This window comes from Entelurus aequoreus, linkage group LG07 (assembly GCF_033978785.1).
Source record: "Entelurus aequoreus isolate RoL-2023_Sb linkage group LG07, RoL_Eaeq_v1.1, whole genome shotgun sequence".
NCBI classification, from domain to species: domain Eukaryota; kingdom Metazoa; phylum Chordata; class Actinopteri; order Syngnathiformes; family Syngnathidae; genus Entelurus; species Entelurus aequoreus.
This window is the reverse complement of record NC_084737.1, coordinates 29,735,072-29,751,873: the sequence shown is the minus strand read 5'-3', so window position 1 is coordinate 29,751,873 and position 16,802 is coordinate 29,735,072. Positions and strand designations below refer to the sequence as shown.

The window sequence follows — 16,802 nt, the reverse complement described above, 5'->3', positions numbered from 1 at the left end:
TAATATTAATTATTTAAAAATAACAGCCTGAAGCCACAGCCATAACTCAGCTTATAACGATCAGAAATTATTTGGTTTTAAAAAAATCAAATAAATAAAGCATGAAATGAATATTCAGTAAGGCATTTAGTGCTGTACCGTTTTTCAAATGTGCTGTAACATTAATGTTTCCATTTCTTATTGCTCATAAATAGCAGAGTATGTATGAAAATCATGAAATTCTTTTGAACAGTTTTATAGGCATGACATTACAACCATACAGTTTGAATTCATTCAACTGTAACGGTGATCTAACTTTGGAGTGTTTTTATGTCTGCTGTTTAAACTTTTTGCATGCTAAACATTGTTTTATGACCTTAACATGGGCGCTCCTTTGTCAATTGGAGACCATCACCATTCTGTACCTTATTTTGCTTCTCCTGACCTCGAAGTGGAAAATAAAACATGCCTGGATGCTTGTGTATAGTGAACATTAAAAGGAATATATAAACCAGTATAGGCCTAAAATGACAAAAACATCAACGAACTATACCTACCACTCAAAGTCATGCAGCTGTATCTTTAAAAAAATTCTAATTTTAACAGAATTATTTACAATTTAAATTGTTCTGCATGCGTGGACATTGTTTGATAGGAGGGGGAAAATGTGACATCTGCAGAGGTCTATGACGCGTTGCTACCTTCATGCGTGTGCTTGACTGCCCCCTGGCAGATGCACTTGTTATTGCACCTTCATGTCAACACAGATGACCACTCCCTAGAAGAGAATTTGAAGGGGGAAAAAAGACAGCCTACGTTTAAACATTTGTCAAAGTCTTCCCCCTTATTTTCGTCATTACAGATTGTCAATTATATAAATCTAGCTGTGGAAAATGCAAGAAAATAATTTTTTTGCACACATATGGCTTTTTAGACACTAATATTTATATAATTTTGTATTGTTTAGAATATGCAAGCTCCGCAAATGCCCCAAAAAGTTTTTCACCGTTTGAAATAATGACGATAAAAATAAAAACGAATGTTTATACAGATATTAGGACTATTGCTTTAGTTCACATTTTTTGTCAGTGTATGCATAAACACGTTTATTTTTATTCATCCATATTTAAAAATACTAAATGCAGTTAACCAGTCACACCAATATTGTTTCCCATTAAACAAGTATTATAGGTAATTATTAAACCTATATTATTATTATCACCATATCACAGTGATTTGGTCAATGTGATTTGAAAAACGACCTTATTCTAAACAACTCTGTGTATAGGCTTAAATGTGGGAAGATGGTCTCCAAGACTCCAATGTATCAAATAAATAGCCCAAGTAAGATCATGACAGGTGTTACACGATCATTTGAATTTGAAAAAAATAAAAAATTCAAAAATAAAAAAAAAGTTTAAGCACAGCTGCACAGCATATGTGTGTCAGGATATTTCACACAAAGCCTGCATGTTCGCAGCTCCACTCGCTGTAACATGGTAAGGTTAGATGTGCTATTAAACTACCCTCTGTCACAAGCACATGCTATGTGACTTCACTGCAGAGTAGCCCCAAAATTGACACTGTGGAAATGGATACTGCATTACAGTACTGCAGTCAAACTAAAGGTGGCAGCACAGTACCTGACAAGACTTCACTCAGTGAGACCATAGGATGCCAAAGAGCATCTGAAAAACCACCCCAGACCCAGTAGTCCTACTGGTCACTAGCTTAGTGAATGAGGCCAGTCTTGCATGTGGCAAACCACTGATGGCTTTATAAACTGCAACTATTGGCCCTTAACAGTCAATCAATGGCCTTTCCTCCATTTGAAGTGAGAAATACTGCAGTGGCTGTTTTCACAGCTAAAGACAGTTTTGTGCTCACTAACACCTGATAAATGGATGCAGAAGACACTCTGCCATACAGCGAGGACACTTTTCTGGACAGGCCTGCATGCTGTAGGACGATGTACATTAATTTGTTAAATGATGTCACCAAACCTTGGCACTGAAATGAAACCACACAAAGGGTTCAAATGCAATTTAAAAGGCACTAGATTAAATGGAGCAACGACCAATTAGGCAATGAAGGCTTTTTTTCCCCATTTTTTTTAATAGACAGGGATATAATCAGGCATGATGCACTTGTATTATTTCTCAAAGACAAGCTAAATACCGGGCACAACGTTGGGGGCAGTGGTACAATGTAGCAATGTCCAACATCATTAAAAATTCAACTTTTATTAAAAAAAGACAGTTATATTTTCATTGACAATATTATTGAGGCATTGAAATTTCTTTTGTGTGTTTTGCACTTTGCCAAAGTGTGTTTCTAATGTTTTGTTTAACCCGATTGGCTCCTCAAGAGGGTCTAATAACTGAAAAAAAGTCATGTTTTTTAAAATAATGTCTATGACAGTGTCCAAAACTGAGCATTGCTTGCAAAGGCAGAGGTTTTCATACAGTACATACTGTACACTTTATATACATGGTGGACCTCATTAGTGTACCCAATGAAGTGTCAAGTGGATTATGTTGGTGGAAGTTTGCGTGGGTTATTTAAAAAAAAACAAAAAAAACCTTGTCACAATGAAACCTGATAAAAACCTGGAATTTGTCGTGCTCTATATTGTCACACAATACATTAGATTTGGACGATCTGAGTGAGACAAGTCAATCTTTGCTAATACAGTCCCAGTGACAGGGGATAAATCCCCCATAGGCTACAAACAGCAGATCAATATAGAAAGCATGTAAACAAAGCATGGTGGAAATTAAGTTAAGATGGGTAGAGGACAGGAGAAAGAGGAGGGAGTGTGACCAGTAGTGCTTCAAATAAAGATGGGGAAGTGGGATAAGAGGAGGGAGCTACCGAAATAAGGAGCAGCAGGAATGCAAATGAGGTGATGTGAGATGCACGGCCATGAAGAAGTGAAAAGAAGGACAGGAACATGCAACATAGATGGGGGGATAGCAAGAAATGACAGACAGAGGAAAGCGGCTCTGTGTAAGTGCTAGTTGTATAATTCTCTACAACACTGCCCCCACCAGCCCACTCCCAAACACCCTAGCTCCAACCCTTCCCCAGAAGCTGTCCTTTTCTACCTCCACATCCCACCAGGGTGTGTGCCTCAACACTGTGTGACACCAAGAATAGTCTCTGGCCACTCTGGCAAGTGATTAAGATTCCGCCGTGATGCGACTGCAGCACTTCGCAAATGGAAGACTGGACATAATTTCCCTAAAATGCTGTTTTTTATCACCTATTTCCCCTTCATCAGCTTGCCGCACACGATTGATAGCTGATGGCACCTCTGACAACTTAACGATTTTATGGTTAGATTTATGGGCTATCTGCTCCTCTCCTTTTACAGCTGAAACTCTGTAAAAATGCTTATTTCTGGGATAAGGAGAGGGAGGGTGCGCGTCTATGTGTATGGAATGGTATCATACCCAGCAAAATGAGTGGAAGAGAGAGATGTGCCTCTACACTGCATTGCAGCCAAGAAGTGGCTTTCTATGACTTCATAGCTATTTGAAAGCCTAAATTATGTCTGCATAGTACCATATATTCAATAATACTGTAGAGATAGTAGAACACTAAAGTATCATCAGCTCGTCAACACTGAAACGCGAACCATTAAGCCTAATCTAGTACATTGCAATCTGGATATCACATCATAATTATGTGATACTTTTTTATTTTTACTCTGAAGCAAATTGGCAAAATACAATAACATTGTCGGGATTGTTCCATTCAGGTCACATCAAGCACACCAGAAGTTTGATTAATGCGCAGTACATTAAACGCATTATGATGGATCATTGTGCTGCTCAAGTCATAACGAGCTGAGCTAATTGCAGGAGTAGTGTGGCTTCTAATGTGAAATAGATAGTACACAAGTTAGTTTTTGAGAGTGGAGGAAAAGTGGGTAAAGGGGTGTTATCGCTGGACCTACTGGGCTGCAGTAGAAGTGAGGCCATCCCACGAACGCCTCCCAACCAGGACAGATTTACAACCCAGTACAGGCTCCCAGTTAGCCTTCTCCTCTTCTCCACTGATGAGCCTGGCAGATCACAGACGAACATCCCAGGGGACTTAAGTGTGACAGGAAAGGGGGGCCAGGGGGAGGGAAGGAGAGAAAAAAGAGGGAGAGAAAACCAGTCTGATGAGATCAGTGAATCAAAGACAGCCAGGAGGACACACCCTGGAATGGGGTAATACCACACATGTTTTAACGGGGAGCGTCCATAATTCATTACAGTTACCAAGGATACAAGGAGCACCTTAGGAGGGAGGCTGCAGAAATCATCTCAACTACATGTTGTTTGATTCAGGCCATGCCGAATTAATATTAAAGCCTACAGTGAACTTGACCTCTATATAGTAAGATCAATCCTTGATTGAATCTAAGCAGCACATTTGCCGTCTGCATGCTTCCAAATCAGTTCTGATTTTTATATTAATTTCAAAGTTGTAGTCGCAGTTGTGATTCAAATTAATGGTTTTAAGTCAGCTCTGGTTGGAGTTCTTTTTGGGCTTCCATCTAGGCCAGGGGTGGACCAACCTTTGGGATCAAGGTCCATATTTAAGCTTCAAAACTTACAGAAGACAAGGCCTTTTGTAATGGTGAAAAAAACTGTTAAAGGAATCAATTGCACAGAATAACACAATGTATTTCAATGTGCAATACAATACAATGACCTAGGCCAGAATAAACAACCGGACGCATGTGGCCCACAGACCATACATACCGACCATCGTTCTGGGCTGTAAAAGATAATACGAGCAGTTTCTCAGACATGAAAAAGTAAGAACTTATGTGGTTATGGACAAAGCATACAGAAAATGAGAATCAACAATGAAACAAAGACCTTAACCTCAAAAGGAGTCATGGCCTCAACTTAATCTTGCACTATGACCGTTTCTCCAAGAGGTTTTCTAGTATATGCTGATAAACTATAAACACACTTGTCACCTAATCAGTACACTGCAGTACTTGGATTACTTCTGCATTGCAAACGCAGCTACTAACAATCAGAGGTGGGTAGTAACGTGCTACATTTACTCCGTTACATCTACTTGATAACATTTGGGATAAATTGTACCTTTAAGAGTAGTTTTAATGCAACATACTTTTACTTTTACTTGAGTATATTTATAGAAAAGAAACGCTACTTTTACTCCGCTCCATTTATCTACATTCAGCTCGCTACTCGCTACTGATTTTTATCGATCTGTTAATGCACGCTTTGTTTGTTTTGGTTTGTCAGACAGACCTTCAAAGTAGGATCTATTGCATGCCTGCGTTTCACCAATCAAATACAGTCACTGGAGACGTTTGACTCCGTTTCACCAATCAAACAGAGCCAGGCGGTCACATGATTAACAAGCTTAAGCTTACATGAACTCAACGTCAAATTTGAGGAAGCACATTGCGGTAAGTAACGTTAGTAGATATTTTGGCTGTCACCGTAGGCTGATGTTAGCCTCCCTGCTATGAATCACTGTCAAATGTACATCGTGTGGGGACATTTATTAACGCACTGCAGCCTCATAGACAGACAGACAGAGACACACTCACACGGACTCGCACACACACACACACACATGCATAGAAACACCAATCATAAGTGCACAGTGTGTCCCCAGGTGATTGATTGATTGATTGAAACTTTTAATAGTAGATTGCACAGTTCAGTACATATTCCGTACAATTGACCACTAAATGGTAACACCCGAATACGTTTTTCAACTTGTTTAAGTCGGGGTCCACGTAAATCAATTCATGCAGCCCACACCTATCAGTTTATGGTTTGCATAAAGGCTAACTTCTTATTTTCCTTTATAATCTCTGCCTACTGAGCCTATGGTGCTGTTAAGTTATTGTGGCTCAATTTGCCTTAATTTTGTTTATGTTAATGTATTATTATTTAATATATATTATTGTTTTAGTTGCTTAAGAGATACTCCTGGCTCTGAATTTGCTCATTGCTATTTTTATGTTTTTGTGCATTATTTGTTCTCGTCATCATTAAACGAACAGGTTACTCATCAGTTACTCAGTACTTGAGTAGTTTTTTCACAACATACTTTTTACTTTTACTCAAGTAAATATTTGTGTGACTACTCCTTACTTTTACTTTAGTAATAAATCTCTAAAGTAACAGTACTCTTACTTGAGTACAATTTCTGGCTACTCTACCCACCTCTGCTAACAATACATTATCAATGATGTTGCTATAGGTATGCGTCCTGGGTCCCAGACGCATAATTATCTAAAAGGATGCAGTCAACTCCCTCTTCTTGCGTCCCAGGAACGGCATGTCGGGCATCTGGAGGATGCGATCTCTGCCTCTCCTCGGTAAGCTAGTTAGCTTGTTAGCTAGCTAACAACAGAGAGATTAAAAATAGCTTTAACTATCATTTTAGCCAAAGTGTGCCAGCTAAAGTTTGTCAGTCAGGTAAAGTTAGAAAGAGATAGGAAATATTCCAAGTTAGTAGATCAATAACTCAATAACGAACATCTTTAAGGGACAATGTACCTGTCCATACCTGTCCATATACCTGTGTGGAACTTTCTAAACACCATAACATCCTCACAAAATGCTCTTTTTTTTTTGAGGACACTGGATAGATGTGGTGGCGCTTTGTTGGTATTGGTGCTATTCTGAGTGTCCTTCGTACATTAAAAAAATGACTCCTTGTTTTTATCAGTATTTTTCCTTCCCTTTATTTTAAATGGACAAAAGTTTAGTTATTTTGTAACATCTTAACGAGCAGCTCAGTTATAGTCCAAATAAATATTTGGGAATAAATTTAAAAGCCAATGGTTGAATTAGAGCCAATGCACGCTTCATAATCCAATTAGTCGACTACCCTTTAAGATAGTTGTTGACTGGTCGACTATCAAAGTAGTTGTTGGTTTCAGTCCTAGTAACTAGCAAAATACATCTTGTTGTCAGCAGACCAGACAAGCTCTGTTTTAACCCTCATGTGCTCAGCGCAGACATGATCACCTGTACACAGTATCGCCACATATTAGTTTAGTTTTCATTTCAACAATAAAATGAGTGTAAATGTTGTCTGTCTGTCTTTGTTGGGTCTGTGATGAGGTGGCGACTGCTGGGTTAGACTCCAGCACGCCCCACAACACCGAGGGACAAGCGGTAGAAAATGGATGGACGGAAATACACAAACTTCATAGTAAACACATTTCCATTGCTTGATGTGCTCATTTGTGTCAATGGGATTTTAACATTTAAGGGACGTGCTGTAATGAAATTGACAAAAAAATTATAATAAAATAAAAATGACTATATGCGGTGGCGGTGATGGAAAATACTTTGAATGGTAGTTGCCATTTTGTTATGCTTAGATGGCCTCTGTGAAAAAATGTTATTTAATTTTTTACATTTTAGATATATTTTTAACATAAATGAATATACACGTTAATAATAACCTATACTATATCATACCATACCATAATCCAAGTAGTTTAACGCTACAATTTAAGAAAAATATTAAGATAATAAAGACTAAAAACATTGTTTTATTGGTAAATGAATGTTCTCATTCATCCATGTCATTGTAGCTTCAATGGCGAAACGTTTTCTAAGACAAACCAAACGGTCCAGTTGTGATTGATTGAATTCCGTGAGATTTCAATGACCTGGATGAATGAGAACATTCAAAGACATGTTTCTAAACATTTTGGGTGGGATACCCTAAAAATGGTGCGGGAATATGAAAGGTTGGCTCGCAAGGTTGCAGATTACCGCAACCACCTCAGATTTAACCTGAGATGTAGACAAAATGGCCTACTACCCACAATCGTACGCCTTTTTTCCACCATTAAAGGCCACAAGACAGACACAATCCTGTTGACTGGGCAAGGATGAAAACATTACAATTCTGCCAGCTGATAAGGGGAGATGCACAGTAATTCTCAACACAACTGACTACCAAAACCAGTTGCCTACACTCCTCAAAGACTCCAACATATATGAAATACTTAAAAGGGACCCCACAAGTGGGTACAAGAGGAGAATCATTGAGTACTTACAAACTCTACAAAAGTCAGAAGCCATCAACCGGGCATTGTATTACTGATTATACCCACAAGAAACCATCCCTGGCATATGGCCTTCCAAAAATACACAAATATGGGGCTCTCCTCAGACCCATTGTCAACAGCATTAACTCTGGGACATACAATATTGCTAAGTATGTGGCCAACATCTTAGGTTGGAAAAACTCCACATCATGTTCAAAACTCAATTGACTTTGTAGCGAAGGTCAGAGATCTAAAACTATAGTTTCATTTGACGTCAGCTCCCTGTTCACCTGTTTTCTAACCCAGGATGCAGTAGAGACAGTGAGGCAACATCTACTAGGTGATCACACCTTACAGCATAGAACCACACTAAACCCAGAAAATATTTGCCTTTTGTTGCAACTTTTCCTTAACACTACATAATTTCAATGCGTTGGAATGTTTAAGCCGACAAAAACATGGTTGTGCCATGGGATCACCTGTATCCCTGATAGTAACAAACCTTTACATGGAGGACATGGAGAAGAGAGCTCTGAGCTCTTTTAATGGAACAGCACAAAGTCATTGGTACAGATATGTGGATGACACATGGGTGAAAATCAGAAACCAAGAAGTGCAAGCCTTTACCGAGCACATTAACTAAGTGGACAAAAATATAAAGTCCACACGTGAGGATGTCAAAGACAGAAAGTTGCCTTTTTTGGACTGTAATGTCCACATTGGAGAAAACAGAGGCCTCCATGTCGGGGTTTACCGAAAACCCACACATACCAATCAATACCTACTTTTTGATTCACACCACCTACTGGAACACAAACTGGGCGTTATCAGAACCCTACAACACAGAACTGATAATGTTCCTACCGGCCCACAGGCCAAAGAGAAAGAGCAGAGGCATTTGAGGGAATCCCTCAAAACCTGTGGTCACCCCAGCTGGTCGTTTGTGAAATGTGCATCCAGTTCCAGAAATAACAAGAACAGAGTGGATGAAGAGGAAAATGGTGACAGACGCAAAAATATTGTCATTCCATAGGTATCAGGTCTATCTATTTTTCTTTTTTTTATGTTAAAAAGGATACAATGTTATGCAGAGGTGTACTTGTAACTATTTTATTAACAAATTATACTATTTATAGTCCGAGCCAAGGCGGTGTGGGGGGATGCGAAATGTTTCCCTCTTCCGAGGGGGCGGAATTAATTAAGAAACACTGCTTTAGGGTAATATGACTCAAGTAAAAGTACAAAGTAGTCATCCAAATAATTACTTACGCAAGAGTAAGAAGATATCGGTGAAAAAAAACAACTGACTAACTAGTGAGTAGCTTCTGATTTATTTAGTAGCTATCTTTTTTATGGAACTTGCACTACAGTCATAGTTGGTGTGTGTGTGTGTGTGTGTGTGTGTGTGTGTGTGTGTGTGTGTGTGTGTGTGTGTGTGTGTGTGTGTGTGTGTGTGTGTGTGTGTGTGTGTGTGTGTGTGTGTGTGTGTGTGTGTGTGTGTGTGTGTGTGTGTGTGTGTGTGTGTGTGTGTGTGTGTGTGTGTGTGTGTGAGTGAGACAGATAGACCCTACTTTAGCATGAATTACAAAAGATGCACATTTTACATTCACTTATGATGTTATAACAGGGCTAATGCTCGCATGTGCGCAGCTAAAACAAAGGTCCACAACATACCGCAACATGTTTTTTCTAGATGGAAGTGGAATTCTTGTAAGTGTGAAAATTTCAGTGATACAGAGTATGATATAAATGTAAATTTTCCTAGTTGGTAAGTAACATTGAAGAGTTGTGCTGCCTCGTCTTAAGTCATGTCACTTTTTACAGGGTGTGGTTATGTGACTGCCAGAGTCTATTGGTTGGTGCAATGGAGTCAAAGGTCACTTCTGCTTACGTTGGATTGGTGAACAGAGTTATGTGACAGTTCCGACTGGAAAAAGTCTCTCTGATGAGCTAAATGAATATGTCTTTGCAAGCAGTAATCAATATACTCTAGGTAAATATATTGATATTAATAAATGTAACGATAGGAATGATGTAAGGGAGTAAAAGTAGTGTTTTTTCTTTAGAACCGTGCTCAAGTAAAATGTATGTTGCATTAAAACCACTCTGACGATAAATCATCCAAAAAGTTACCTGAGTAAATGTAACGGAGTAAATGTCTTGCTTTACTACCCGCCTCTGCTCCCCAAACTCCCCTCATGCACACAAATGTGTGCATATATACAAACTTTTGAACGGTAGTGTATATATATATATATACACTACCGTTCAAAAGTTTGGGGTCACATTGAAATGTCCTTATTTTTTAAGGAAAAGGACTGTACTTTTCAATGAAGATAACTTTAAACTAGTCTTAACTTTAAAGAAATACACTCTATACATTGCTAATGTGGTAAATGACTATTCTAGCTGCAAATGTCTGGTTTTTGGTGCAATATCTACATAGGTGTATAGAGGCCCATTTCCAGCAACTATCACTCCAGTGTTCTAATGGTACAATGTGTTTGCTCATTGGCTCAGAAGGCTAATTGATGATTAGAAAACCCTTGTGCAATCATGTTCACACATCTGAAAACAGTTTAGCTCGTTACAGAAGCTACAAAACTGACCTTCCTTTGAGCAGATTGAGTTTCTGGAGCATCACATTTGTGGGGTCAATTAAACGCTCAAAATGGCCAGAAAAAGAGAACTTTCATCTGAAACTCGACAGTCTATTGTTGTTCTTAGAAATGAAGGCTATTCCACAAAATTGTTTGGGTGACCCCAAACTTTTGAACGGTAGTGTATATACGTACATATATATATATATATATATATATATATATATATATATATATATATATATATATATATATATATATATATATATATATATATATATATATATATATATATATATATATATATATATATATATATATATATATATATATATATATATATATATATATATATATATATATATATATATATATATATATATATATATATATATATATATATATATATATATATATATATATATATACACTACCGTTCAAAAGTTTGACCCCAAACTTTTGAACGGTAGTGTATATACGTACATATATATATATATATATATATATATATATATATATATATATATATATATATATATATATATATATATATATATATATATATATATATATATACACTACCGTTCAAAACTTTTGAACGGTAGTGTATATACGTACATATATATATATATATATATATATATATATATATATATATATATATATATATATATATATATATATATATATATATATATATATATATATATATATATATATATATATATATATATATATATATATATATGTGTGTACGTATATACACTACCGTTCAAAAGTTTGGGGTCAAACTTTTGAACGGTAGTGTATATATATATATATATATGTATATATATATATATACACTACCGTTCAAAAGTTTGGGTCACCCAAACAATTTTGTGGAATCGCCTTCATTTCTAAGAACAACAATAGACTGTCGAGTTTCAGATGAAAGTTCTCTTTTTCTGGCCATTTTGAGCGTTTAATTGACCCCACAAATGTGATGCTCCAGAAACTCAATCTGCTCAAAGGAAGGTCAGTTGTGTAGCTTTTGTAACGAGCTAAACTGTTTTCAGATGTGTGAACATGATTGCACAAGGGTTTTCTAATCATCAATTAGCCTTCTGAGCCAATGAGCAAACACATTGTACCATTAGAACACTGGAGTGATAGTTGCTGGAAATGGGCCTCTATACACCTATGTAGATATTGCACCAAAAACCAGACATTTGCAGCTAGAATAGTCATTTACCACATTAGCAATGTATAGAGTGTATTTCTTTAAAGTTAAGACTAGTTTAAAGTTATCTTCATTGAAAAGTACAGTGCTTTTCCTTCAAAAATAAGGACATTTCAATGTGACCCCAAACTTTTGAACGGTAGTGTATATATATATATATATATATATATATATATATATATATATATATATATATATATATATATATATATATATATATATATATATATATATATATATATATATATATATATATATATATATATATATATATATTCTTGTGGCTATACAGTACAGGCCAAAAGTTTGGACAAACCTTCTCATTCAATGTGTTTTCTTTATTTTCATGACTATTTACATTGTAGATTGTCACTGAAGGCATCAAAACTATGAATGCACACATGTGGAGTTATGTACTTAACAAAGAAAGGTGAAATAACTGAAAATATGTTTTATATTCTAGTTTCTTCAAAATAGCCACCCTTTGCTTTGATTACTGCTTTGCACACTCTTGGCATTCTCTCGATGAGCTTCAAGCACACCTGTGAAGTGAAAACCCTTTCAGGTGGCTCTTGAAGCTCCGTATTAAAAAGTGATGTTTTCAATACCACTAAAAAACTATTTTATTTATTTTGAGTACATATGCTCCACTTTCATCATGTTCTATTAGTTTAGCTGAAAAGCTATTTCTCTCTTCTCTTCAACAAAGACTTTTCAAAATAACATATTTTAAACATGTATTTATAAAACAGTATCATACCTTGAATACTTGATATTTTTTCTTAAGGTTATCATACCGTCAGAATCTCATCCTGGTCCATGCACAGTCTGCGATGTGGACATACTTCAATATATCGGAGAAAGACCCGCAAATAGCGATTCGCACAATGTGCAAAGTGGAAATGTCAACAGGGGGATCTTCTGCGAAGACGCATAAACTGTCTGTGTATTTGGCCGGTACATTGTCACTTGTATTTTATATTGTTGTAATGCCAATGGTAAATACATGTTTTCGTAATTGTATGATTGTATTATTCTTTAAATGTATTATTTAAATGCATTTTTAAGGGATACATATTATGTGGGCAATTGCAATGCCTTGATTTTAGTGAGGTTAGTACACAGTCATAGCCATAAATGCAATGTCATAAAAATTGGCGTAATAACATCTTTCAGTGCTTCGGTTTTTGGCCTTGGTTTACTTATTTTTGGCCAAGAAGTTTCATTTCAGTGCATCTCTAATACATATATATAGTGTCATAAATATTGTGTTGACGCATTTATCATAAAAATGATAAATCATGTATAAATGCAAATTAATCATGTAATCTTTTGGCCGGACACATTGTAGGTAAAATAGATCAGTCTCCATCATCTGAAAATGTTAAGATTGTTCGTCTGAGGCAGTACATTCTGAGTTATGTTTATGGATGTGTTAAGTACATTATCTATTGGTGTACATCAGCACTTATTTACAGCACTGCATTTATTTTGAGAGCACATGCTCCTGTACATTAACAGCAGATGGTTGCCTGAAATGAGGTGCTGTGCGGGTTGCTATAGTCAGTGATCAGTTCGACACATACGCCCGTGATAAGATGAATGAGAAGACTGCGACTGATATGCTCGATGGTAAATTCCATCGTAAAATACACCCCGATAAGACTTACCAGGATTTGATCAAATAAATGACATGCATTCTTTAACAGTTTGTGTATGAAATTCGGATACTAAAATTATGTTGTTTCAAAATATCGGTATCTTTCCTAAAGTCAGTTTAAATTATGCAAGCAAGTAACTGACTACAATTAACCGTGATTAATCTTCTAAAGTGGGATTAATCTGATTAAAAAAATACTTGTTTGACAGCACTAACAGTACTGTATACACCACAAATATATTTTTAAAATACACATTGTGTGTTTACTTTACGTTCAATTGTAAGTATGTACATGTAAATACAACTTAAGAAAAAAATAAGTTTGTGCCTCTGAAACATAGCAGAGCCATGGTACTCGGGGGTTCTTTTTTCCATGGTGCTCGCTGGAATGCTTAATTACTGTGATTATTCTCTGCAATTGCTGGTAAATTCCCTATCTTGGGTTTTATTGGGGTTCACTGAATTATAGTTTGACTGTGGTTTGGAAAAGCAAACGCCCACCTTTTTAAAAAATAAAAAAAAAATTCAGATAAAACACAGATTTGGAGTGTTTGGGGTATTTCTGCTTTATATGGGTGTTTACCGATTCCTGAGCTGCACATTCTGCACATTTTCCAAGTAAGGCCAGACTATGCACAAGAGACCCGATGAGGATGAAATGAGGTTATTACATACTTAAAAAGCCTCTGGAATGTACCACAGGACTTTAGAACATTGAGCTTGATGATCACATTTCTTAGCACAACACCAACCCATTGGCAACACACTGTAAAAATGGGGCAGATGTGAATTATAACTATTCTGCTATATCCTAGAGCCAAATGATAATACAACAATTTAAATCAGCTGTGTCTTCTAAAGGCCACAAAGTGGCTCAATCTAAAAAATAGCATTTAGTAGCAGTTATATAAGCAGCGCAGTATTGTTAAATCACTTCAAATATCTGATCAGAACATATTTACAATAGAAATGGCGAGGAGGCACAGTCGCGTGTCCCATCTTTCTTGCGGTCTGGTCTTTAGGATATCTCTGATTAGTGTGAATATTAATGTAGCTGGAACATGGGGATGCAAGTACAAAAATGTAAAAAAGGAATTTGGAAGAGCTTTTTAAAGATGGCCATTTCATCAGAATCATTATTTTTTTGCGGTTCTCTGAAGGCTCGTAACATGGCGGTCTATGAAGAGAGACATGCCGCAGTGGGGCTTAATTTAAAACCAGAAAGGTCACTGCACTAAGAAAGGTCCTCTGCTCAGCCAAAAATATAAAACAGGGAGAAAAGGCAAGCAGTGGGAGTGGGAGGGGGCTGAGAAAGGGGTAGTAAGAAAGGAGATGAGAAGATGCCGATTGAGAGGGGGGCCCAGTCAGTAGAGAAGACGTTCAAATAATTCGGGAAGACGGTGTTATGGATAGGAATGCAAGACGTGAAAGAGAAAAAGTGAGCCTGGGTAATGAAGCGAATTGCAAATGAATTGGAACAGGCCGTGGATCAAACAGATGTAGGAGGTTTTTTGTTTACTCTAATGGTGTTTTTGCAAGTAATTTGTTATAATGGCCCACAATTTTGGAGAAAAACACTGCATCCATCCAGTCTGTTCAACAATCTGTGTTGGCACAAACACAAGCTCCCCGAGCCTTTTGCTTAGTTGGGCGCTGCATGCTTAGTACTGGACCAGTGTTGTACTGGTCAGATGGGAGATTAGCTTTGCCATATGCAACTCAGCACAATATCGCTATGACCCGATCAGTCTGTTTACAAGCATTGATGAGATTTGATTTGGCTGTCATGTGTCATGTGTTGGACTTGGCCTTGTTAACAATTGTAAACTGTTGGACTGCCCCCCCCCCCCCCCCAACTGCATTCTAACAAACCTAACATCCATGTCTTCAATCACTTGTTTATCTATCAGTTCACTTTAGATGTCCACTGGGTTTTTGACTGCACAACATTACATAAAAACTCACAGGAGCCTCATGGCAGCGACATGACAGCCTCTGATGTAAAGCCTTGTGCTTTGCACAGATAAGACGGGTTCAATTTTAATGTTGCTAGCACGCCGAGACGCACCAGGCTCACTTGTAAAACAGAATGCCCCAATCGCTTGTAAACGCGCCAACCCAGGAGAAGGAAAGGGATGGGGGTTGGGCCGGCTGAGGTGGGGCTGCATTAAAAGGAGAGGAGGAATTCCACTTGCCCAACTCCAGCAAAACGTTCGGCGGATCAATTTCATCTCTCAAATCCCCAATCCATTCCCCTCTCGTTTAAAAACTAATACCCAATTCCCATCACAAGTGCAGTAAAGCATATCTTGTAAAAGGTCATAGCGTGACCTCTGAATTCTCTTAACTGGCTTCCGGTTCCCCCACTTTCATTTGAATATGCAATGGCATAAATAGAGGCAACCAAATCAATGGTCGCTAATTCTGTCACATTGAGCAAATAGTATCTGGTACTACAAACAGAGTTGACTAATATGGGAATTTTTTGGGATAGGCATATGTGTGGTGGTCACAGGCAGAATGCCGGCATATACGTGGTGCATCCCCCGTGCACCCAGCCAGGGGAACTGATCAGATGGACGATCAAACACTAATCATTCCCTCACGGCCCATACCAAGTAAAGCTGTCATTAATTTTGCGGAATTACATCAAATCTGAGACATTCTTTATGTGGCCCACGGCCTGTAGACAGTTATACGACAGGGACTGCTGCGCTAAGCAGATGGGGCAGCTTGGCCGTGCATACTAAATACCTCCGTCCCCCATTTCTCCATTTCCTCCCTCCCTTCTTATACTGGTAACTACTTGGAAGCACTCTGAGCCTTCTCTTCGTCTTTTGTTTTCTACTGCCTCTCCTTGAATATATGACCACGCGGGTCTGACTTATTACGTCAGTCAACCCGCATTAATGACCAATATTGAACCAAAAATGCTTAGCGGTGTGTAAATTGCCTGATTGGGAGCGTGGGGGGTGAAATAACACGTTTTGCTGCAAAACAGTAATCAAGACAAAACAATTCAATATGATGAGGGAATAGATTGCTGACTGATATACATGTTTATGTTTTTCTCTTGGATGTTGACAAATCTAATGGTTGCACACAACAGAAGGTCATAATACCATTTGAGGTTTCCTAGGCAACTGATTACAGCTGGAGGCAATGTGCAATTTATGACTAGTGACACATACCTGCGATTCCCTTTGAATGAGACATGTGGTACGCTATATTCAGAATGACCACCTCAGGTAATGAAACTGCAGTAGCACTTAAGGGAAACAC

General features: G+C 37.5%; 1 long non-coding RNA gene across 1 annotated transcript in view; it reads right to left on the bottom strand.

Moving 5' to 3' along the window:
* Positions 1-3,893: 3,893 nt before the first annotated feature.
* LOC133653659 (uncharacterized) overlaps positions 3,894-16,802 on the bottom strand; it is a 32,323-nt gene continuing 19,414 nt past the window's right edge. Inside the window, exon 3 of the long non-coding RNA XR_009826760.1 lies at positions 3,894-4,079. This is a non-coding gene — a long non-coding RNA (uncharacterized LOC133653659). The remainder of the gene's footprint in view (positions 4,080-16,802) is intronic.